The sequence below is a fragment of the Kogia breviceps genome, chromosome X (assembly GCF_026419965.1).
Source record: "Kogia breviceps isolate mKogBre1 chromosome X, mKogBre1 haplotype 1, whole genome shotgun sequence".
NCBI lineage: Eukaryota > Metazoa > Chordata > Mammalia > Artiodactyla > Physeteridae > Kogia > Kogia breviceps.
The window spans coordinates 74,627,079-74,652,942 of NC_081330.1; the positions used below are offsets into that span (position 1 = coordinate 74,627,079).

Consider the following 25,864-nt stretch of genomic DNA (forward strand, 5'->3'; position numbering starts at 1 on the left):
AAGGAGAACCCAAAACAGTGGTCTAATGGCTGTGTTAAGACCTCAGAGCATAGAGGTTCTGGGGTACAGTGAGTGGGAAGAGTGACAGGCTAGTGATCTGAAGACTTGGCTTTTAGTCCTGGCTCTGCTACTTCTCAGCTGTGGCTATGATCATTATTGATAACAATATTTATGATACTAAATGTAATTATTAAGAATAATTCATAATAGACATTAATATTTACTGAGTGCTTACTATGTGCCAGACCCTGGGCTAAGGGCCTCACACAGATCTTACTGTATAAGACTTAACTTCTCTATGCCTCAGTCTCTTCATCTGTCAAACAGCGTTACGATCATAGTACCGACAACATGAGGTACTTGCAAGTATAAAATGAGATAATAATAATAACAGCCAAAAAGGGTACAAGTCATCATTATGTCCCAGGCACTACTTTAGATACTTTTTAGATGATTTACGTTACTGAATCTTCACAACAACCCTGTGAGGTAAATGCTCTGATAATATCTCTATTTGACCAATAACAAAACTGAGGCCCACAGCTATCAGGTAATTTGCCCAAGATCAGCAGTGAAGAAGTGGTGGGCCAAGATGCACATCTAGGCTGTCTGGCTCTGGAGTCAGAGCCACTAAGTTAGAATCCTCCTCATTAAATAGGAGAAATCGCCTAGGCTATAGACACAAAAAACATATACCAGGGTTTTTGCAGTATGAACCCTTAACCTGAAGTAAGTTCAGAGTAGTGGAGAAAGCAGCTAATCGTCCCATATCTCTTTGGTCTCCACAACAGCCCTGTCCAAAGCAGGCCTGCCGCACAAATGGGGAAACTAAGGCTATGGAAAGGCCAAGTGGCTTCTACTGCACTACAGATGGAGCCAGGAGCCTGCCTAAATACCCACCACCCTCCTGTTGATCTGTTCCCATGTCAGCCTCCCCAGGCTCTCCCCTCCAAATCCACTCCCCCTTGGTTATGTACTTATTCAACCACTATTACCTGAGCACCTACTCCACACCAGGCCCTATGGTAGGCACCAAAGTCTGAAAACTAAACAAATGTTGAACTCTCCTGCAGTACTTGGCCAGAGCTGCTACCATGCCCATCCTTCTCAGGGAGGCAGAGGCTAAGACGGGATGTCCTTTGAAGCACCCCCTGGAGCTTGTTTGGAGGCAAGTAACAGAGAATGAGCTCAAAAGCAATGGAGCTGGCAACTGGTACAGCCTGAGGGCAGGACGCCTGCAGCAACCAAGAGCCCTGAGGTGGGAACATCGTGGGGAGGACTAGAGTTTCCAGACAAAAGCCCACCACATACATACCCAATTTTAGCATGGGCCACACCTGCTGGAGGGCTCACAAAAGTGAATCCAGACAGCCTCCCACCTGTCCCTAACCTTCTAATTAATGCAACCTGGTTGTGGAGATAGCTCATTAAAATGTCTCTTCTTCCCTGATGCCATCCAGCAGCCTGCTCTCCACCCTCAGGGCTGGAAAGTGCTAACCAGGCAGGCCTGATACTGACATCAGAACAACCCCCAAATCCCTCCTGCACACACTCCCCCACCCCAGTGCAGCTCTGCTTTAGAGCATGGATACCCAGCCCTCAGTGTTTTCTCTCCTATCCATCTGTCCACCTCGGGGGTCTGGGAGCAGGCAAGGACCTGGGGACTGTCTGCACAGCAGTGACTGATTGCTGGTGGGTGCGGGGAGCAGTCAGGGGTAGAAGGGAGACCCAAGCTTCAGGTCTTGCCTACCAGCCAGGCATGTGGGAAAGGGAAGGGGGAAGCATGACACAGTCACTAAGGGTGTGGGTGATGGACTCAGACTGCCTGTGTCCTGATCCCAGCTCCATCATTTCCGAGCCGCTGGAGTGACCTTGAGGAAGTTCTTCTTTTAACCTCTCCTTGCCTCGGTTTCTTCATACATAAAATGGGGGTGACGACAGCAGTACCTACTTTGCTGAATTGTCATGGGAGCTAAGTAAATTCAAATGTGTCAAAAATTGAGAAGAGTTCACTATTATTCTTGGTGTTACTACACCAAGTGTTACTACTACATCATTACTACAGCCTCTTGCAATGTCATAAATGCCACTAAGGAGGCCAGAGGAAGGGAGCCCTGTAAGCGGGCATGGCCAGGAAGAGCTTTTCGGGAGGAGGTGGAATCTGAAGTGACAGAAAAGTCCAGACCTACGCCCAGGAGGTGGCAGGTTTGCACACAGCATGTCCCCAGGTCAGTGAGAAACAGCAAAGTGACAAGGTGGCAGAAAGTACTACTAAACAACAACAGTGAGAGTACTGTTTATATTATTGGATTTAATATTCAGCAACCCATGAGGTAAGTACATATCTCCATTTTATAGCTGACAAAATGGAGGCTCACAGAGATTACATAATTTGCCCAAAGTCACCCAGTGCTGCATTACACCAGAGTCCCCACTCTTCACCATGACACTCTCCTGCCCCAGGCTCCGTGTGTACACTTCGGGGGGTGTTTTGCTTCGGCTCCACTCTGGCCACTTTCCCACATGCCCCTCTTTGTTGTTCCCATTTAGAAGGCCCTACTCAGGTGAGGGCGGCTCAGACCAGATGTTTGGGGCAAGGTGCTTCCCAAGCTCACTGCCCCTGTCCCTCCTGACTTGACTTCAGCCTGGAGCAGAAAGGCTGGCTGCAAGTGCCTATCTCACACCTCAGACAGGCCTGCCTTTGGCCAGCCCAGATAAAGGACAGGAAATCCTCGGGCACCTCCCCTGGAGGTCACTCCCTCTACCATGGGAACATAGTTGCAGCTTGGGCAGAGGTTCCTCTGTGGTGGGGAAGCTGCCAAGTCAGCCCCAGCCGCCCTGGCTGCCGCGTGTGGTTTGGGGGAAACAGGGAGGGCTGAGCGCCAGAGACCTGGGTTCCAAATCCTCCCTCCCTGGAGACTGTGCCCTTCCTCTCTCTGGGCCTCAGGTGGGGATCAGCCAGGATCGCCCTGGGGGATCACACTGTCTATCTGACTGGGCTGCTCTGAAAACAGAACGCGATCCTGGAAGTGAAAGTGCCTTGGAAACTTTAAAGAAATGGGAGGACGTGTCAATGTCATCGTCATCAACTGCTAGAGGCGTGGCTGAGTTGGTGTTTCTCCCCTGATTCACCCTTCTAGGCCCCACTGTGGGCATGGCTCGGACTCATTTCCAGCTTCGATGTTCCTTAAAATATCCCCTTCCTCCACCCCCCAACCAGCTCAAGAGGCAAAAGCAAGTCACAGGAAAGCGGGCTATATGGGCAGCCCCCACACAGTTCAATGCAGTCAGCCCATCCCAGTGAGCACCTCCTCCCCCCAGGCTTGCCCTCTGCTGTGGGAGCACTGAGAAGAAGGCCCTACCCTCCCAGGGCACCACAGTCATGGGAGCTGGCTGGACCGGAATGACAAACAAATCAGAGAGAACCGTATGAGGTGTTTGGACCCAGGACCCCTGGGGTTCAGAATCTACCTGAGATTCTGGAGTCAACCAGGAAAAGGTAATGGAGAAGTCTTCTGGAAAAGTTCAGGCTACAGAAAAACAGAGGAAAGTGAGGGACTTCCAGAGCCCCATTTCGTGCCCCAGAGCCACTGAGGGTAGCGCGTGCAAAGGACAGTAATGAGGCTGGGAAAGGGGACTGGTCCCAGGTCCCCTGAGGGGCACTTGGAGGAGCTGAGGCTGTTTGGCCTGGGGAAAACACAGGGGGACTTCGGCTCTGTCCTCAGACATCTACAGATCAGAGAGAACAGATAGGGTCTAAGTGGTCCCAGGGGGCAGAGCTGGGACTCAGGGGTAAAAGCCATAGAGAGACAGAGATCAGCTCAACATCAGAAAAAACTTTTGGAGATTACATGGATGTAAGCAACCACCTTGAAACATTGCACACCCAGTTATTGAAGACGGGTGACAGGAGCTGCACAAGTACCTGGAGGGGGAAGACCTGAGCTTCAGAAAGAGAGTCAGACCCACTGCCCTCTAAAGGTTCTTCTTCCCCAAGCTCTGTCTGCTTCCTACCTCTGGGGTATTGTGGGAGAAGCATAAAGGTGACTGGAGCGGGCTAGGCCCTCGGCTGATTCCCACAGAGACCTGGGATCTCAGGAGCACCTTGGGCTGGTACTACCCAGGGGGAGCAGGTCACTCATTAACTTGTGGCTGAATGGGTCAGAGGGTGGCCACATGAGACAGATGGAAACTTGAGGAGGGCCAAGAGAGCAAACTGCACAAAAGTCCAGGCTCAAGGAAAACCCAAGCTCTGGCAGTTCAAGGCCCGGCCAGCCCTAACTGACCAGCCGGCTAAGAGTATTTAGTGATTGGCCCTGGCAGAATTTGAAGCCAGCTCACCTTGGCCTTGTGGATAAGAAAATGCTCTTGACTGGAAATGCACACTCTCATGGCTAAAAGGAAGCCTGGGAGACCACCAAGTCCATGCCATGGGCCCTGCATTTTAAAGATCTAGGTCCAAAGAAAGCAAATGTCTTCTCTGAAGTCACTCATGGAGAGGTAGCTACAGAGAGACACAACCAGAAGCCAGGTTTCCTGACCCTATCGTAGGCCCACAGGGTTCACTAAATGTTGGTTCCTTCTGGTCTCACTGAAACTGCAGAAAGCTTCTGTGGTCCATAGAGCTTTTTCTAAATTGGACACCTGGGACCTAGCTTGACCCATCCCAACTCCCACTGCTTGTCAAGGTACAGGTTCTCTGAGGAAGGTCTCCTCCTCCACTATGGAGGTCTCAGGCCTCATGTCCCAGCCTGGTGTGAAGGGGCCTACAGCGGACTGAAAACAAACACACACAGCTCCACCCCATCCCCAGCAATGGCAAACCCTTTGGGTGGGCATTTCTTGCTCTTTTAGACTTTCAGATTGAGATCAGGGAGTCAGCTGCTCCTGGAAACACCCCAACCCCCTTATGACTCTGACGCTTAAAAAAAACCCAAAAAAACTCCTACCCCACTGTCCCTCTGAATCCCTATTAACTCAACTCCCTGCCCCTCTCTATAATACCACCCAAGTTGCATATGCGTCCTTCAAGCAATGTGAATGACTACTTCTGTTTGCCCAAGTGAAAACAGAGGAGAAGTTTAATTGGCCCCAGAAGTTCCCATGACTGAATGTTCGTTAATGTCCCCTTGGGGGAAGGTAAGGGCTCAGAAATGGGGTCCCTTTAAGGCCTGGGGTGGACAAAGAGTTAGTTAATGGCCATCCCTAGAGGTGACTTTCCAAAGTGGTTATTATGTGGCTCAATCATTAACCAAGCAGTGGCAGGACCCCAGGCTTGTTGGAAAGGAGCCACTCCTTTCCCAAGGACAGCCCAAGAGCAGGAGGCTCTGGGGCAGCGAGGCCTGGATGAGGGAAGCTCTCTCTCAGCTCCACACAGGGGTGGAGGAAGGCTGGCCCGGATATGGAGGAAGTCAGCACACCCTTACTGGAGTGGGAGGGAAAAGCGAGACAGTGAGGGTTTTTATCATGAATGAGAGAGGAAGCTCCAAGCTGGGTCATGGTGATTAGATGACAAGCTGGGAAAGACGCTCATCCTGAATGCATCCTGTTTTGCTCTGAAATGGAACTGGCCTCAGGGGCCAGGGGCAGGGGAGGGGCCAGGAGGCAAGCAGCCTCCCAGGAATTCTCCCAGGCCTGCCGACCTCAAGATCCTGGGTGGCCCTGGAACTGGGGAGGCCAGCAAGAGAGTCAGAACTCTCATTTACCACTAGAGAACCAAGGCACGCATGTACTTTCCACAAGAAGCCTCCACAAGTCAGCCTTGGGAGCCCGAGCCCCAGAGCCAGAGCTTCAGAGATGGCATCAGGCACTGTAAAACAAGGGGATAGGGCTCCATAATCCCTCCAGCTCAGACCTTTCCTGGGCCTCTCTTTCAAGGTTCAGCTCAAATGTCACTGCCTCTGTCAGTCACCTTCCCCTCAGTCAAAAGCCACTGCTCCCTGGTCAGGCCTCCCAGGGCAAAATATCCTCCTCAACAATTGGAAATATGAACACTGTTAGGATATCTGATGATATTAAGGGACTGTTTTAAAGTATGATAGTGGTGCAGTATCTATCATTTAAGTCTCTATCACTCATATATATATATATATATATATATATATATATATATATATATACATATGACTATTTATAGATAAATCAAAAGGTGTCTGGGATTCACGTCAAAATAACAAGAAAGAGAATGAAGTAGATGGAGGCATATACAGGGAAGGATTGGCCATGGGCTAACAGCTGTTGAAGTTGGGTGATGAGCACATGGGACCTTATTACATTAATCATCTCTACTTTTATGTATGTTCGAAATTCTTCATAATAATTTTTTAAAGCCCTCACCGAGGTAAAGACTTAGTGTCACGTATCATTCATGCCACTAACCCCCATCTACTAGATGGTAGGTTCCCTGAAGGTGGGGGATACACTTTGTGTCCTCCACAAGACCTAGTACCAAGAACTTAATGACTAATAATTTATATAGCACTTGGTAGTTCACCAAGCACTTAGCCATGGATCCTCTTGTTTAATCCAGTAAAGTGGAAAAAGAGGGGGAAAACCAAGAGTCTGAGAGATTGAGTGGAGCAGCAGAGCCTGGATTTAAACCTCCATGACTCCTGCTCTTAGTCCCCAGTTCTTGGCCCCGCATCATGCTGGACTCCTGAAGAACTTAACCTCCAGTTCTGCAGTCCCTGAGAGGTGGCGGGTAAATAGGGACAGCAACAGTGGGCATGCAAGTTCCCAAGGTGAAAGGCTGGGCAAGAGGAGACTCAACACACAAACACAACACTTCAGACTGGTGACAAGGGCCCAGACTGGTGCCTCCTGTCCACTGATTCAAATTTCCTAGGACCCGCTCCCCCTTAATATACACACATAAACCAAGGCCCCGGGTCACAGATGAATAAAGCTGTAATAAACACCTGACACCAACAACTGTGTTTCCAGCCCTGTGCTCAACTCCTTTGTTTAGGGTTGCAGGGTGGCGGAGTTCACACATCCCATCCTAGAGCCCTTGCATCTTTCAGATCCCCTATCTTTACTTTATTTGATAACAGCCTCCCAAAGGCCCAGGGCCATGACACTCGATCTTACCCAAACTGGGAGTCCAAGAAAAAAGTTCTCCTTATCCTATTCAAGCCAGAGTCAACTCCTTCCAGTGAGAGACCCCATGCCCCACCTTCCCCAAGAAGGTGGAGGCACAGCCTGCCTTTGATAAACCTGTCATCTGTTGAACCTGAACTTTCCAAGGCTGGAACAGTGAGCTCCAGGAGTCTCCGGGCAGAAAAGCACTGACCGCTGCCACAGCAGCCCCATTAGAGACTTGATCCTCTCCTCCCTTCGGGACATTCTTGCTTTTGTGCTGCTGCTGTTATCCCTATACCCGGCTCCAGGGGTCCTCTGTTCCCTCTCCAATCTATAGCCCTAAGAATGGAATTTTTAAACCTCAAGAAGACAGAGTGTCAAAGTTTGGACTTCTCTGTGCCACTTCCTTCACTCCTCTGTTCAAACTCAGGAAGTGTTGTCTTCTGTCTTCCCCGCAAGACTCATGCCACCCGCCCCCCCCCCCAGGACTCACACAGGGTACACAGCCCTTTAGTGTAACTTCAGCCTCTCTTCTTGCCCTAAACACCTCCAGGTATCATCTCCCTCTCCTCTCCAGATCAGGGAGAGGAGCTGCAGATGCACAGAGGTTTAGCATACTTCTCCAAGAATTGCTTACGGAGTGGAGAAAAGGCAAGCAAATAGGGGAAACCAGACTTTATCCATGTGGTGTTTTCTAACTACAGAGGTCCAGGGAGTAGAAATTCCAAATCCCAAATCCAGAAAATAGTTGGACAAAGGCCAAATCTTGGAAATGAGGACCAGCCCAGAATGTCCATTGATATGGTAGCTGTAGCTTTAGGGTGAAAGAATCCCCCACCCCTAAAACCATCATTCCCATCACATTCTTTCAGTTCACTCCATCAGCCATTCAGAAACCACCTGCAGTCACCACCTTCTCTACGCCCTTGGGCTGCCTGCCTTCTCATTCCCCTGACAAGAACTGTCTCTCTTCTATTCCAGGAGGATGAAAGTGAAGGGAAAATTCAGAGAGCTGTAAGACAGACGGTGGGTGGGGACATCAACCCCTAGAGTGGGGGCGGGAACAGGTCCACAGTAGGAGTCAAAGTTTGAAAATAGCCCTGGGTGTGATTCATCACCATCTCCTTCGGGATCGGCAGACGTGGGTGCTCTGAGTGAGATGGAGACAAGCCAGGGCCCTCCAGCCCAACCTCTGGGGCCCAGGGCTCTGTGGTGGCCCCACCACTCCCCACCAGTCTGGCTGCTGTCCTGCTTGCCCTCCCCACCACCACTAGTTTTCCAGCTGGCTTAGCTGCATAATCACCACAAGGCTCTCCATCTGCATAGCTCCTGTCACCCCAAGCATCTCAGAAACAACCCTTTACCTGCCAGTTTAAGAGCCTGGACAAGTCACCAGATGTCAGGGTGGAAGAGACTGGCCCTTTAGATACCGAAATCCAGCCCACCACCCAAGGTGCAGCTGAAAACACCGTGGCCCACAGAAGTAGCATGACTCGCCTAAGGTCACATGCATTAGTGGCTGAGCCTTGGTTCCCTGAGTCGTAACTCAATACTTTAGAGAGTTTGGGAGAAGAGAAATGGAGGACAGAACCTCAGACTATCTAATTGGGAAATCCCAAAAACTTCCACTAAAAGGCCTTTGCTCAGAGGTTCTCTAATCTAAACCCATTTTGGACTTTATGGAGAAACTGAGCCCTGGAAGAAGCGACTTATCCAAAGGTTTTCGCTTAATCCCCGCTGCCACCCCAATATCAGGAAAGTCCGGGCGTTTCTCAGAAGGAAGGCAGTGGCCGAGGGGAAAGCCCATGCCGCCCAACCAGGGGCTTCCTGGAAATGCGCTCAAAGCAAAGGAAGGAGGAGAGGAGAAGAAAAGCGGCGTGACCCGACCGCAAAGCCCAAGCCCCACCACCCCGCCCAGTTCCAGCCCATCTCCGAAGCCCCTGAGCTACGGCTCCGAGCTCCAGTCAGGCCCGGGGGTAATGAGCGGACAGCCGCCTTCCACCACCCCACTCCCGAGGCTTCCTAGGGAGAAGCGCGGCTGGCGGGCTCCAGGGGTCCCCCAATTTCGGCGACACCGGCCTCAAATCCTGGGGACGTAAATGGCTCGTCTCGCTCCCTCCGCGTCTCCCGTGGACGCCGCGCAGCCGAACCGCTAAGAGCGGGGGCCAGAGCGCGCCGGAGAGGCGAGGCGAGGAGAGGCAAGGCGAGGGAGCCCCGGCCCCCCGCCGGCCCTGACCTCCCAAGGCCGTCGCCCCAACTCCCACCTGGAGGCCCCGTCCGTCGCTTTGGGTTTGAGACCCCGACGCAGCTGTCAGCGGGCGGGAGGCACGCGCGGAGCCTGGGGTTGGGCGGGGGTAACAGTGCCAGCCAGAGGAGCAGCTGCCACGGCCGTTTAGCTGTTGTCAACCCGCAGCCACTCTCTGCGCAGGTGGGGAGGGAGCAGCGGCGAGTCGGGTGGCGGGGACGCCCCGCCCACCTACAGGACCTTCGACCAATGAGGGCGCAGTCCGGCCCACCGAACTCCCCAGAAAGCGGCCCAAATTGTGGTGGGCGGGGCTCTGCCTTTGAGTTCTTCCAATCCCCGCGCTGCTGCCACTTCCTCTGGTCACACCAATGCAGGGGCGGGGGGGTGGGGGGTGGACAAGGCACAAGCCCAGGGCCAGCAACTAAGGGTGAAGGAACGGGGTGGCCGGGCCGGGCACGCAGACTAATATCTATTGAGCTCTGTAAGTGACTGGCACCGTGGGGGGCATTTAAATACTTACACCATGTGCACGGGAAGGTTCAGTGGCTTGCTGAGGATAATTTACAGGGAGTTCAGAAGACACAACTTTGGTGAGATCTCCGATTAGTTGGGGCAACCAAGAGAACATTAGATATTTGAGAAGGAAGTTGCCATTCCCACCTTGTTCAGGCCTCAGCATTCTGCAACTCCCCCACTCTCTGCCCCGTATCCAAACTCTACCTCTGCAGAGAAATGCACAGAAAACTTGGGGCATTTGCATTAATCATAGTAGGAGAGAGCTCCCAAGAGTTGTGACAGCAAGTACCACCAGAAAGCCTGTTTAAATTCAGTAAGAAACCGAGTGTTAAGATTTGATTTCTCTCTTGCCTTTCCTCACAAGGGTCCAACACAAGTTCACACTTTGATTTCATTGTTGACTTGGGGACTCCTATTAGCCAGGGATGGAAATACCCAAGACCCCATGCCATCCAATCACCATCCTCCACATTTACAAATGCAGAAACTAAGAAGAGATGACTCACTCAAGTTTTCCCAGCAAATCCATGGCAGTAACAATACCTGAACACTGGTTTTCTAATAGATGGGAGATTTCATACCTAACAGATGGGAGAAATGAAGCTGAGATTCCTAGAAAGCAGGGACTGCATCCAACTTGTTGCCTAGAGTACCCAACACTGAGGAGAGCAAAAATTAATGTTTCTTAGGACTGCAACTTTCTTAAGGTCGTCCAAGGCAATGGCAGAGCTAGACCTAGCCCCAGGTGAACCCTCTTGTCTGGCCTTCAGTACACTAGGCCAAATTGGAATTCTTCCACCTTCCTTCCCTACCAGCCCTGATGAGAATCAGAGGAGAAATGGTGAAGCAAGGCTACCTCCAAAGTGTACGCCTCTTTTCCTCTCAATGGCATAACTGCACACAGCTGGCACTTTGCTCAAGATGAGCCATGTCCCCTTGGGTCTTGGATGTGGATGAGGCCTGTATGCCAGAACTCACTCCTGGAAACAAAATCCTACCCAGAGTCAGAAACCTTTATGATGGGTCACTCAAGATGACCTTCCTGAGACTAGGTTGCTATATTTGTAAGTATCCCTAAGGCTCTGAGTTGGAGCCAAACTTATCTTGCTTCTGGAAAAGGCTAGAAGAATATGAGTGTGGGTCCTGCAATGATCCTAGAGCTTCCCTAAGGGCAGGAAACCATGTCAGAGCGGATTCCATCCACCGCATGACACCAAGCACAGTGCCTACAGTAGCTTCTCAACAATGTTTGCTAATGGGTGAATGAATGTTCAAAGATACTCAAGGGACAACCATGAATAAATACAATCAAACGAATGATAAGCAAAAAACCCAATTTACCTTTTGGTATATACAGTTAACTGAATCAGATATGACGGGTTCTGAGATACCCAATTCTTTAAAAAAATAAAAAGTCAATCAAACCTGAAAACTGCAAAAGGGAAAACTACAGGAAATACAAAAACTACAAAGAGTACAAAAACTACAAAAGGAGCAATTGCTATAAATAATGAGAGCAAGAGCTTCACAGTGCCTGGCATAGACTAGGCACTCAATAAAAACATCTGGTAATGAGTGAACACAATAGTCAGCGAAAGCTACACTCCTAATATTTGCCATGCACATTGTGACATTCTGAAATGGCCCAAGAAATGTCTAGGCTATTTCTCTGGGTGTTTTTTGATCTTTCCCGTATCCCATGAGCTTCAGAAAAGCAAGGAGAGCTCAGCCTCATCAGAAAAACAAAGATAGTTCATCTCCTTCAACCACCAGCAGCCCTTGTTCCCTAAGCCCCCCACCCCCAACCTAAGCCAGAGTCTTGCATAGAACAGATATTCAGTAGCAGTGCCTGAAAGATGAGAACATGGTACCTTTTCACAGGTTCCTTTCTGGGCTGCATCTTGAATGACTCTAGAGATAACTGGAGCCTCCAGGTCTTTGCCATCCCTTTTTCCATAAACCCCCCTATTTCCTGTGTGTCCTATAGTGCTGCTGCTGCCTTGGATGTCAGCTCAACCATCAGGCAGAGAAATGTAGAGTCTTCATGGGGGTAGGCTGAGGGCAGGTGAAAAAGCCTCAGGGTGAATGCGTGTGTTTCTATGCCTGAGGCACAGGGCTTCCCTCATTCTACCACTACCACAGCCCAACTGTGTCATACAAAGGGCAGTACAATGGATTCTGGAGCCAGACAACCTGGGTACAAAGTGCAACTCTGCTACTTACTAGCTGTGTGACCTTGGGCAAATTACTTTCCAACTTTCTGTGCCTCAGTCTCTTCATCTGTAAAGTATGGACGATAATCATAGTCCTGACCTTATTCTGCTGCTAAGCAGATCCACTGGACTAAGTGACACTTAGAACAGTGGCTGGCACCTAGACAGTGCTTCGAAGTGTTAGATATGGTGACAGAGGTACTGAGCAATGGTAGAGTGAGCCCTGGATCAGGAAGTAGGAGAGTTGGGCGCTAGTCCCAGTTCTACAGCTTTCTGGCTGTGTCACCCAGGGAAAGTCATTGTGCCACTCCAACCATCAGTTTCTTCATCTGTAAAATGAGGGGAGAGTACGATCCCTAGTGGGCAAAGTTGAGACAATGGATGTGAGGCTGTACTATAAAGGGTGACAGGTGACAGAATGGCACTGAAGGTGCTGCAGAGCTAAGCTTTTTGCCAGGGCCAATCAGCTCTTTCCTTCTAGGCAGTGGCAGAGCAAAACTCTATACGTCCTTAGCCTGAGCCTCACTCTGAGACACTTGCATCCCAATAAGCACCTATCTGAGGACTTAAAACAGTCCCTACACCCCTCCCTGCCTAGAATGGGGATTCCTCAGGCTGTTGCAGGTAGACCCATAGCCCCACTCCAGAATGGCCCAGGGTAACATCAGGTAGGAACCCAACAGACTCTTCCACTACTCTTTTCCATACAGCTAAAGGAGCAGCAGCAAATAATTCCAGGGAACTCATCTGGGAAGAAAAATAGAGGAGTAGAACCTGCGAGGGGAAAATCAGTTACACTCAGACCAGCCCTGCCCAGCACAAGACCATGGGTGCCCTGACACACGCACTCACACTTGCACAAATATTCCTACAGGCCTCATGGAAAACCCACCCATCAGGCCTGGGAGGGTAAAGGACGGCTCCCTGGTGGTTTAGGGCCCCCACCCAGCCTCATGAAAAGGGGCTATTGATCAGGCTGCCACAACGTGGGATTGTGACAGGTTGTAAAAAAAAATCCTGAGGAGCTGTGGCCATGTCAGGGGGGTGTGCACTAAGGGGGCAGCTGGAGTAGGGCCAGATGTGGGGAGGGGAAAATGTAGTGGTGGGAGAGGCTTGCAAAGGTGAGGGGCACACAGACACCTCACTGAGCACTGCCAAGTGGGGGTGGAGGACAGAGAGCTATGTCCTGGGAGGAGCACATAGACCCCCTGTCAGCTCACAACCCAGGGGACTGCCATGGCTGTGCTCACCCCACACCCCAGAGCACTCTGCAGCGGGGAGCTCTGTGTTGGGCTGGGAGCCCTGGGCTGGCTATGAGGGGAGCTGGAGCACTGGCCAAGCCAGGCACAGGCCAGGGGAGTTTCAAGGGTCACTTTTACCCTTTCTGGGCTCTCCCTCCTTGAGCTAGGACACAGAGGCACTCATTCCCTCCCACCTGACTTCTGCAGCCATCAAGAGGAGAGTGTTGGGGCAGCTCATGACTGCCTCCAGACATTTGGACTAGGCAGCTGGAGGCAGAAAACCCAGGCCTACTCAGTCCCTGTCCCCGGCTCTTCCTCAGACATCCAAGAGCCTGTCTCCCCGTTCCCAACAAACACCAGATATAGTGTCAGCTTGATGGCATCCTGCAGCATCCACACAACAGACCCAGCGATGGGCCCCTTTCACACCCAGGATAGGACCCCGGCCTGGCTTTACTGACCTATCTCGAAGGAGCTAGAGGTTTTCTGCTGCAAGCAGATGGTGCACCACCCCACAGTACTCTCCCCACCCCCCACCCCATTCCCTTGGGGAAGTCGGCCTGCCTTGGGCCAAACGAAATAGGTGGGGTCACACTGGGCATGGACACCCAGAGCAGGATGTCCACCCCCAGCCCCCACACCCCACACCATTCCTGTCCTTCAGAGGAAGGTCACAGTGTGCTGAAGGGAAATGAGCAAAGGCAAGCCCACTTCCAGCTCAAGCCCCTCACCTTGCCCCGCACCCTCCCCATGCACACATACAAGCAGCTGAGGTCAGAGGAAAGTCCATCTAACCTCCCCAACAGCTCCCTCTCCCTGATCTAGTTTCAGCCCTCAACTTGCTCCTTCCTGTCTAGGCTCGGTTTCCTCATCTGGAAAAACAGGGCTGGGTCCGGGTTTCTATGGTCCCTTCTTTCCAGATTATTCTCTGCTCCTGCGAGCTTCTCTGTGTGTCCCCAAGGAGTGGGGCTCCCAGAAACACTACATGCATGGGGCTTCTGCAAAGGAAGGGGTGGTGGGGTGTGAGGGTCCTCTGAGGATGGGGGTTAGCAGGCAGCCAGGTGAGAAAGAGCAGAAGAAAGTGCAATAAAGGAAGGGGTAGGGCTGAGAAAAGCAGAGAAGGCGAGGGGGCTGAGGCCAAGCTGGTCCAGATAGCTGGAGACCCGTCCTCCACCTCCAGTGCTGTCCTCAGCTCATCCTGCAGCAGTAGACACCCAGAGCCCCTGACAGAGCTCAGGATCCTGTCCCGTTGCCTGGGACCCTTCTACATGTCCCTCCCAGGAAGCAGCTCCCAAGACAAACTCTGGGAGGGTGAGGAGGAGATGAAGGAGGAGGAAAGAGGGGGCTCTTCCTTCCCACCCACAGGCTCCACCACCAGCCCACCACAGCCTGACCTCATGCTGCAGCCCACAAAGTTGGAAGGCTGCTGGGGTGAGGGGGAGGATGGGGGCGGAGAGTAGTTTTACAGGTCCTGCCCACAGCCTGGCCCAGACCAATCCTGTGATTGCGGGTCTCTGGGACTTGGCAATCTCAATTCAGACAGACAGTGCCTGTCCCCTGGCCACCCATCCACCCTGCCTCCTTCCCCTGAAGGATAGCTCTTAGAGGCCCCAGGATGACATCAGAGAGGTCATCCTCTCTGATGTGTGATGTGGCTCCAGGGACACTCAGCAAAGGGTGTGGATTCTCCTTGGCCTTGGATTCCTGTCTCATCTCAGTGGGCCCTTCGGCAAGCACAGCTCTCCCACTCCTCAATATCCCTACACACACACACACACACACACACACACACAAGTTCTGATCTGATCCTGAGCCAGCACCAGGGCTCCCCTACGCATACACATCAACCTGTCAGTCAACGTGGACATCCAGGCACTGACAGGGGCTTGTGTGGGAAACAGGGTAGATAGACCCAACAAGGGTCCCTACCTTCCTGGAACTCCCATGCCAGTGCAGGAGGCAATAGCAGCCCCAGATGGAGAATGCCCAACCCAGGCAGGTGGGCAGCCAGGTTAGGTCCCAGAGGACAAGGAGACAGGAGAGGACAGCAAGGCTCCCAGGTTGCATATCTGATGTCTCTGGATCAAGTGATCCCCAAGAAACACCAGGAAAGCAGCTTCTGGGTCCCACTTTCACCAAGGCTCCTGGATCAGGAGCCAGGACACTACAATTCTGGCTTCTCCCCTGCTTCTACCACAGAGATGCTGTGTGACTGGACTGAGACTCTTGCCCTCTCTGGGCTTCAGTGTCCACATATATACAATCAGAGGGTATGATCTGAGGATCTCCACAGCCCCCATCCTTCAATGCATTCAAGTTCCATGACTAATCTAAACCTGGTTTGCTATTCCCTACATGCCTTTTGAGTGGGAACAAGGGGGAAATTACCAGGGAAAAGGAACAGGCAGAGCCTGGAAGGTTTTTTTCCATGCTCAAAGAAACATATATATTTTTTTTCCATTTTAAAAAAGACAAAGTGCCAGGCACTCTTGGAGGCATGTTGGAGTGTTAACAGGCCCTGGGATGGAGTTTTTAGGCTTTACCAGCTGACTAAAGATGTGCTGCCAGGGTGGCTGAGCTATGTCACACAACTAGGGGACAAAGTGGGGCAGGAAGGGGCCCTTGGGGTGATGGGGAGTTTGGGAGCTACCGGCTAGGTAGTAAGACATGGAGACAAAACGTGGGATAGAAGGATGGACAGATATTCGAACGAAGAGGTAAAAATACAGACCGAGGGTCAGACATATAGTGGAACAGGAAAACATAGAGGAGGGTGCAAGTGCCACGCCAGAGGCACCGACAAAGAAAGTGCTGGAGGAATAAGGGGCCAGGAACATACTGTTTATTAAAACTGCCTACTATGTGTTAATAACCATTGTAGCCTGTTTTTGTTCTTTCTGAGAGGAGGATGCCCACACAGGGAGAGAGGTGGGTAGGGACGAAGCCAGTCAGACCATAGGGATCAAAGGATGGTGCACGGAGGGACTGAGAGAGTTGGCTAAGAATTAGAAGCAAGCAGGCTGCGGGGGTGGAACGTCTGAAAAAGGGGGCTGCCAGCCAGGGGCGGGGTTTAGACAAACGGACAGATGAAATCCATGAAAACGGGACTGGAACAACAGACGAGGTGGCGAGGGGGCCGGGAGTGCGGAGCCGGCGGGTGGCAGCACGGGGACTCTGGGCTCAGTGCAGCCGAGCCCTGACCTCCCGCAGGGTCCGCCCGGCTCCGATCACCTGGTTTCCAGCTCGGCGGGTCCCAGCGGGTGTCCTTCACACCCCGCGGCGTCCACGTCCAAAGCTTCGGGAGCCACAAGGCCTGTCCCCAGTCCTGCACCTGGGCCATGAATCCGCGGGGGCTCCGTCGCCTCGGGTGGAGGCCCCAGGACTGAGCCCGCGGCCAGGCAGCACAGAGGAGGGGAGGGAGGGGCCGAGCTAGCCCCGCCCCCCAGGGGCGACTAGAAAGTTCCACGCCCCCACCTTGAGCAGAAACTCCCCCTCCTCTGTCCTACACCAGCCTCAAGTCATTTAGCTCTACTATTCGGCCTCCCCATCGCCACAGGGCCTCCTCTCTGGGGTTGGAGTGCCCCTCCAGCCTTCTCCACCCGGGCCCCTTATTTGAGAGGTGTCTCACAACCCATACCACTTCTCCCACCCCATTTCGGGATAGTGAGGGTCTTTTTAGTCACCAGGTCAGCCCCTCCACCTCCTGTCTACTTGACATGTCACCAACCACATGACATGACGGAAGACCTTGTGCAACATCCAGATGGAGAAGGAAACAATGGCTCCTGCCATCTTGGCCAACTGACTTACTCCTGGGCCTCCTCCACCCCCATAGTTCTCATTACCCCCCAACCCCGTTTTTTGTCTGTCTGACAAGAGCAACGGACCCTGGGTTCCAACAAGGACCCCTTGAAACCCTTCTAGTGCCAAGAATATCCTGGACTTTATGAGCAGAAACATTCCTTAAAGAGTTTCTTGTGTTACAAACCCAAAACTGAGGCCCAAGAATACATATGACTTGGCCATCATCTTAGCAGGGGACAATTATCTCTCTGTTGCAGGACAGTTATGAGGATGTAAAGGGGCTGATCGTGGTACCCGGCACAGAGTACAGTCTCCATAAAGAAAGGTTTGCTTTTATTCTCAAAGAGATCAGCACTGGGCATCCACCACCAAAAAAACCCTGGACCCAGGACCCCAAATTGCATAACCCATTCCCTTATCCCTAACCTCCATCTATGCAAGCAAACTTACATTACCTAACTTGGGAATGGTGGGGAGTCCTATCCTGGTTTGCTGACAATGGAGGGAAGGCAGTAAGATGCCAGCTCTCAGACCTGGCCATTTCCATTCCACTTGTGGCGGTGGCTGGTAAGGGGGTGGAGAGTCTAACAGTGGCTCTACACTAACCGCAGCATAACCTAGGCCATTTTCCTCTCTGAGCCTCAATTTCCTCATCTGCAACATGAGGATAATAATCCCATGACACATGAGAATAAGGATAAGGGGATGCACAGGTGAAGTTCACAGCCCCTCCCTCTACTGTGTCCTTCCCTTGTGCCACAAGACAAGGGCTTAGCAAACCCATTTGTGAGGGACAGACTGGGAAAAGGAAGAGAGGTTTGTGAATTGATTTGTGCTTATTTGTCTGCAATTTGCACCCATTTTTTATAGACTCAGTGGCAGAGCTGGAAGGGAATGTGAGATTAACATGTTGATGATCTCCATGTCATTTGCCCTTTCCCAAGGCAGTGCTGGCACACAGTAGGTGTTTACAAAATATTTATTGAATGAATGTATTCTTTACATGGGGAAGAGAACTTGCCCTAGGTCCCACAGTGAATTCATTTCAGAATCGAGACAGATCTCCTGTCTACTCCTTCCACTAGGCCATTCTACCTCATGGACTTCTTTCTTTTTCTCTCATATGATCACAAATCAGTGGGGAGCCCATTCCTCTCTCCTAGCACCCTCTGGCCCATCAGGAGTCCCCATTCTGGATTAGCTAAACCAGGATAAACAGCCAACAGGAGGCCCCTCTCGGTGCCCACCTTAGTACTGCCAAGCCTTTGACTTTTGAGCTTCCAGCAGCCACTACACAGCACCTGCCACAGGGGCAAGTTCCCTTCTGAGGAAACAGAGGCCCTGGTCGGCTCCTTCCAAGCACAGGAGTTTCCCTTCTGCTCTCTGGTGGGGCGGGATTGCAGGATACAGCCCCTTGCAGCAGCAGCCTAGAAGGAAGGGTGGCAGCAGCCATTTCCTACCCTGCTAAGGCATCTTCCGGCCTGGCCAGACCCTCCCCTATTTCCTGAGTTCCGCTTCTTGGGCTCCAGCCAGAACAGTAATATGAAAAGGCTCCAAAGTTTAACTTGAATCATAGGACCTGGGAACTGGGAAGGACCCCAGAGGTCATTTATTCCCACCTCCTCCCCACTGCAGTAATGCCCTCTGTTAATAAAGAGGAGGGGGCATCTGACTTAACCTCTTACAGCTTCAACTTCATGCCTCATCACATGGAAGGATGACACCCACCTGACAATGTTGTTGTGAGAGGAAATGTGAGAATGGATTTAATAAAAGCTAATGTGTATTGAGCACTAACTATATGCCTGCCATTGTTCTAAGTGCTTTTTGCATACTAATCTATTTAATTCTTACCACAACCAGATAAAGCAGGTAATCATAATCATCATCATCGCCCCCATTTCACAGATGAAGAAACTGAGGGACGACAAAGATAATGTAACTTGCTAAGTTCACACAGCTAATAAGTGGCGATGGCAGAATCTGAACCCTGAACCTCAGTTTTCACCCATATGATGCAGTGATCATTCTTACCCCAGAGAATGATGCATCATAAAGGTCCTTTGAGCTCACATGTATTTGTGTGGCTGGAACTTTTGTACCCAAGGACCCTTAAGGCTGAGGGGGAAGAATGTGTAGAGACCCTGTGGGCTGAAGATGTAACCTGAAGCTTTGTCTCCAATCAGGGAATGTCTTTAAAATCCCTGCTCTTAAACACCTACTTGAATTTTCCAGTTAACTCCAGTGTACATCCATATTGTTTTCGTATAAAAATGGATGTTTTTCTCCTTTAAGCCTTTAAGGAAAGTTGACACTCCAGGAAGATGAGCCCCATTGGTCCTGTGCATCCATATGCCTCTAGGCCACTGCCTTTGACCCCAGGAGTGCCAGACACCTGACACATGGTAGGCCCTCTGTCACTGAGAATAGCTAACAACATTTATGAGGCACTTGTTATGTGAGTCAAAGTTCTAAGCACTTTCCACTTACGATTGTGCTTTAATCATAGTGACAACTCTGTGAGGAGGTCAAGTCATTATCGTTGCCCTCATTTTTGGTGGGAAAACTGCAGCACAGAGAGATTAAGTAATTTGCCCAAGGCCACACAGTTGGGAAGTGACCACTGGGCTTTAAACTCAGACAAGCCTGTCAGGCTAGTAAGCACTATACATACTGCCTCTCCAGCCACAACAGAGCTTCTCACCCACACATCTCCACAACTTCAAACCAGGAAAATTCAGTTGATTCTTAGCAGAAGCAGACCTTATTCCAATGAGATGAGCAGCTCCTTGAGGGCAAAGATGTAGGGTCTCTCCCCGCAACCCAGCCTTCCCTAGATCGATGCTAAGCCAGGAGCTGGGCTGTGCAAAGGGCTGGCTCTCCATTCATGTGTGGCAGCTGACTGCTTCTTGGCTGGTGGCAGTCCCGGATCCAGCACCTGTTGAACGCTGGTGAAAGGGCACTAGCATTTCACACAGGAGTCCTCTGCCACCCTCCATAGCAAAGATCCAACTTCAGAAAAGGCTGCCCGTCATCTATAGGGACAAGTTCACACTTCTAAGGTTGACATTCACAGTTCCACACAAGCTCACCCAGCCAAAGCAGCTGGCCTTCCCAGAACACACTAAGCATCATTAACCCTCCCAATGTGTTACATGTGCTCTTCTCTCACACACACACACACACACACACACAAAGAATGCTTATCCTTATTTCCTTGACTCATTTCACAAACGCTTATGTGGTGCTTTCAATGTACCTGGCACTATTCTAAGCTCTTTGCACATTTTAACTCATGGACTCATCGTAGAAACCAGGTAAGTACTATTATTATCCCATTTTACAGATGAGGAAACTGAGCTACAAAGAGATTAAGGTATTTGCCCTATCTCCTGCACCCGGTAAAGTCCCACAGATCCTTGTAGCCACTCCTATGAATAGCATAAGCTGTTCCCTTTCCAAATGCTCCTTCAGCTCAGTTTCATCAGCAATAATTCTATATTGAGTTGAGTTATCTGTATGTCTTCCTGCCCAATAAGAGTTTGGCTCCTCTGAGACCAGGGACTGTGTTTTATTATTTATGGCATATCCATTGATCAGGAAGGAGCTTGGAACAGAGTTGGTACTTAGGGAATATTTGTTCAAGGACTGAATGAATGACCCAGAAGCAGCCTTGCCCAAACTCAATGGTGGCAGAAAGATTTGGGGTCTCCTTGCCCAAACTCAATGGTGGCAGAAAGATTTGGGGTCTTCTTTCCCCAACATCACTGGGGTAGAGGAACATCAAGATGGCTCAGTGACCAAGCATGAAATGCAACCACATTTGGTGAGAGGGGAAGAGAGAGAAGGCCCTTCCACCATTTCGTGCCCTGTGTGTGGTTGACTCAAACCTGGCACCCTGACCACAAAGCCATCTGGGCTGATGGGGCATCTACATCTAGCAAGCCATGAAAGCTGGCAGCTCTGGGGTCTGCTCCAGAGAACTGACCTCACTGGCTTCTGTGTTTCCCTCCCAAGGGCCCCATGACTCTGTGCAATTCAGAGGTTCATATGGCAAAGAGCAAAGGGTTTAAATGTCACCTCAGGGAGTTGGGGTTTGCTGCTTGGGTCTCAAACATTATGCTTTACCCCATTTGCTCTATCCTTCCCATTCTGGCCAAATGCACTCTGTGGACAACTAGAGGGGAGTTTAGGCACAACTCTGACCTCAAGTCCTGGTTCCACCATTCAGTAGCTGTGTAACCTTTGGCAAGTTATTGAACCTCAGTTTCTTCACCTAGAAAATGGAAATATTTTTTTTTCTGCCCCACAAACCTTGAGATAATGGATCTGAGAGCACTTTTTAAGTGGAAAATGACCAGACATAGAGAGAATAGCAGTGGAGAGCTGCTTGGAGCAGTGTTCTACAGCTTTCCAACTGAAGGCAGAAAGGTGAAGGATGGAACCTCAGTCTTTCCCATCTCCACCTGGCTGTGTCTGACTATGGCCCAATCATTAGCCTTTTCTGGGCCTTAGTAAAATGGGAAGGATCATTCCTAGGTCCTTGCAGCCAAGTCTTAGAAGAGTTACTGGATGGGAAGCAACAGTGTATATATGTTCTACAGATTTTATCAGCTCCAGAGAAGGGGCCCTTAAGAACTGCAACTCTCAAAGCAGCCTGGGGTTTGAACTCCAGCTTCAACACTTACTAGAAGACACATCATATCACTTTTCTGGGCCTCAGTTTCCTCACTATGAAAGGGAGATGGTAACACCTACTTCCTGAAACTGTCATGTGACCCAAATGAGAAATCACTGATAAGATACACTTGTTAGTGGCAAACTCACCCCTTAACCTTTCGCCCACCTGGCTACTTCCTTCCTGTCCTTGTGTCATGCAGGCTGCTCAATTTAATGTCTACTAATTCTTTTTGCCTTTATCTGGGAAGTAGTTATAGCACCCACTCACAGCTGCCCCTACTCCCACTCCTGGGCCTTAGCACACAACCCTCACCCTGATGGAACTTGCAGAAAGCCTTCCTCCTCTCCCCATCACCTGGCAAGGTGCAGCACCACTCAACAGGAACACGGACTCTGCAGCCTGGCTCAGGGATCCAGGGCTCGGTCCATTTGAGCAGCTGGCCTGGCCATGAACAAAAGCAGCTTTTGTGTCAGAGAAGGAGTTTGCAATTTGGGGCGGTGGTGGGGTGGGTCAGTCATCTGCTTCCTGCATCATCACCCTTGTGTGACTTGCCATGAGGGCTGGCAAGCCATGGCAGTGAACAGGCTTTGTGTGTGTCTGTCACTTGGTGTGTTCCTTTGGGATTCCAAGCCACTGTGTGACAGAGTGCCCAAGTGGCTGGGGCCTCCACAGAAGCCCAGCCTGGAGTTGATGGGCCCCCAGAGAGCATCTGCTCCACCCCCTCATTATACAGATGGAGATCCTGAGGCCTGTGCAGGGAGGAGCAAGCAACTCAGGGCCCTGCACCCAGGTTTTGCCCTTCAGTATTTGCCCCTGCCTTGCTCTGCCCTGCAGATTCAGTCATCTTCCAGAGGTCTTACGGGTCTTACTGACTCAAACTATCAGGTCAGAAGGCACTCCAGAGAAGTCCCACAGTTCTCTAGGAGGAACATTTCTCCTCTGTGTGGTATCCTCAGGTAAACCATGCCAAAGTCTGAAAACAAAAGCTGGCCAGGCGCAGGTTCTTAGATAAACAGTGGTGAGTCTTGAACAGAGGGGTCGTTCACACACATAGCAGTGAAAGGGATATTGAGCCAGGCTGTCCCTCTGTACTTCCCTGACAACAATGCGTTGGAAGCCAGGCTGCTGTCCTGGAACCCTGAAGGAGAAGGAGCCTTGTGAAAATGTTCTCTCCCACCAAGAGTTCAATCAGAAGGCCTGAATGGCAGGATTTAGCCCCACGTCAGCTGCATCCCCCAGTCTGGAGAGCTCAGGGACAGGGACCACGTCCTTTGTCAAAACAGAACCCCAAACCCTGTATAGTGAGAGGCTCCATGAGGACACGGCCTTGTCTTATTGTCTTGAAGTCTGGGGTGGCCCCAGCCTGATAGGAGGGTCCAGAGGGGCTCTTCACACTCAGTGCCCAGGGGCAGGGCCTCTGGGTCAGGGTCTCCTACCTTCCTGCTCACCCCTTCTTTCCTGGCTCTTCTCCGCCCAAGCCTGGATGTTCTATGTTCTAGTTTAACCAAGAAGGCTGTTCTCTTTGACCAAGTTATTGTCCTCCATGCCTGGTGGTGCCACCCATGCTCCCTTCTGCCTTTGACTTGCTGTATAACCTTTGGACATGTTACTTGCCCTTTCAAGTCTAATGATATCTTCATCTGAGCATTAAGAGTTAGATGGACTAGATCAGCAGGCTTGCAAATTGTGCCTCACAGTGGCTGGGGAGGAGCCTCAAGGCCTACCTTGGGGATGTTGGGGGAGGGGAGAACAAGGGAAGGCTGAGCCTGGAGGCTCAGGTTCCCATCCCTACCCCACCTTGCTTCAATCAGAGCCATGCTGCTTTTTATCTGTTTTATACATTGAGCTTCCACACAGGATTTGGTTTTGGGGAAAAAAAGTCTGCGTCTAAGAAAAAGCAAATGGACTAGACATGTCCTTACACCTGGGCCTCAGTTCCCTTCTGAGTGATCACTATAGGCCATAATACAAGTCAAACCTTTAGATCAGTGCCCAGCACGTAATGATGATGACAATAATAGCTACCATTTATTGAGCACTGTATGCTGGGCATCGCTTAAAGGCTGTACCAGGGTCAACTTATTTGCTCCTTCCAAATCTTCTCAAGAAGGCACAATTGATATCTTCATTTTACACATAGGACACTGAGGCACAGAGAAGTTAAGCAACTTGTCCAAGATCACACAGCTAATGGGGGGTACAACTGGGATTCAAATACAGGCATTTTGGCTCTAGTGCCCTCCTTCTTGATTGGTTCTCCATACATATTTAGTTATTTTTTCTTATTCTTATGGATATTTCCATTGGTATGTTCTCTTACCCTTCATCTGAAAATTGCGCTGAGTTCACCTCTCAATGTGACTGTGCACCTAAAACCAGACCGTGGCTGTAGAGTGGGTGCATTCGTGTTCTGGCAGCCAGCCAGGCCAGGCTTCAGGGTGCCCTTGCCCCAGATCTGCAGAGATAAAGCCTATGGTCTGGGGTCACTTCCCCAAACAGTGTCCAGCGGGAGAAGACTGAGTCTGCTAAGAAAATAATGGACTTGAGGATACGGGGAGGGGGAAGGGTAAGCTGGGACGAAGTGAGAGAGTGGCATGGACATCTATACACTACCAAACGTACGGTGGATAGCTAGTGGGAAGCAGCCGCATAGCACAGGGAGATCAGCTCAGTGCTTTGTGACCACCTAGAGGGGTGGGATAGGGAGGGTGGGAGGGAGGGAGACACAAGAGGGAAGAGATATGGGGACATATGTATATGTATAACTGATTCACTTTGTTATAAAGCAGAAACTAACACACCATTGTAAAGCAATTATACTCCAATAAAGATGTTAAAAAAAAAAAGAAAAGAAGAACTGGCTCACATGCTCAGAGCCTAAAAGAAGCCAAGGAGCAGACAGGTGGGAACCTGTAAGGTGGCTGGATGTCCCACAGGTGACAAGGCTCTGCTGACTTGCTCAGTTCAGCCCTTACTGACCCATCACTGGAAAAGTCCTCCATTCGTCCAGGTCAGTTCTTATATTTATTCTCCTTTTCTGGCCCACTCTGTTTTTCTCTTCCTCTCCCCTCCCTCTCCTTGCTCAGCAAGACTCATAATAACTTGCTAAACCACAACGCTCATATTTATGTTTCCACTTCCCAGGGAAATTTCTCAGCTGGTCCTGACTGATTCTCCTAATTGATCCTCCCACTCTGGCCACATTCATCTCTTCTCAGGCCCCACACATCTTCCCCAGGCTGGATCCCCTAACCTGAACCCTTTGGCCCAAAGCCTTGCTCCTTCTCCCTACCTTTACTTGGCTGTCAGAGCCACTAACTCCCTGGGTGAGTCCCTTCCCTTTTCTGGGTCTCAGTTTGTCCATCTGTTAAAGGTTGAAGGGGAGGAGTGACTGGACTAAATGATATCCGAGGAGTTTTCTAGCTTTAATTTACAACCTTTTTATATCTGGTCCATTTAGAAAATTGAATCTTCTTGGCCACTTTCCTCTCTCTCTCTCTCATTTATATCTATGTATATGCACACACACACACACACACACACACACACACACACACACAAAATGTGTCTGTGCGTGTGTGTGTGTGTGTGTGTGTGTGTGTGTGTGTGTGTGTGTGTGTGTGCTGAGATCTCTGAAAACACTGCTTAGGGCCAGAATCCTAGGAACTGGGAGCTGAGGGAGATAGTGGGTGGGAACAGGAGTTGCTGAATTTTCAAAGTAGAGCAGCATTTTAAAAGCCAAATGACTTTAGAAAAATGGTCCTCTCGTTTGAGGTTGAGTTTGGCTCCACAGGAAGCTCAGGGAACTATGTACCCAGAACCAGGGCAGGAGCGAAGCACTGACTCCACTGGGTGTGATGCACCCCCTGGGCTTGAGCTCCATGCCTGCTCCCCGCCCCACCTGACAGTCACCACTTGCCTGTTCCAGACAAATCATCAGAACTAGGGGCAATGGGGACTCAGCCCCAGATGGGCCAAGGTTTCTGTTCTGAAGGTGCTTACAGTCAAATTGCAAAGACAAGCATGGAGATAAATAGAGCATCCCTTAGAGTTTCCAAAATGCTTTCATTTCTTTTGTCTCATT

General features: G+C 50.7%; 1 protein-coding gene across 3 annotated transcripts in view; it reads right to left on the bottom strand.

Annotated features, from left to right (window-relative positions):
• STARD8 (StAR related lipid transfer domain containing 8) overlaps nucleotides 1–25,864 on the bottom strand; it is a 58,988-nt gene that overhangs the window by 22,792 nt on the left and 10,332 nt on the right. For 2 of the 3 annotated variants that reach the window (XR_010838575.1, XM_059051478.2), the window contains exon 1: nucleotides 9,345–9,504. The exons of the other annotated variant lie outside the window; for it this stretch is intronic. The gene's annotated coding sequence lies outside the window, so the exon portion shown is untranslated. Of the gene's footprint in view, nucleotides 1–9,344; nucleotides 9,505–25,864 lie in introns of those variants that run through there. 3 annotated transcript variants of the gene reach the window in all.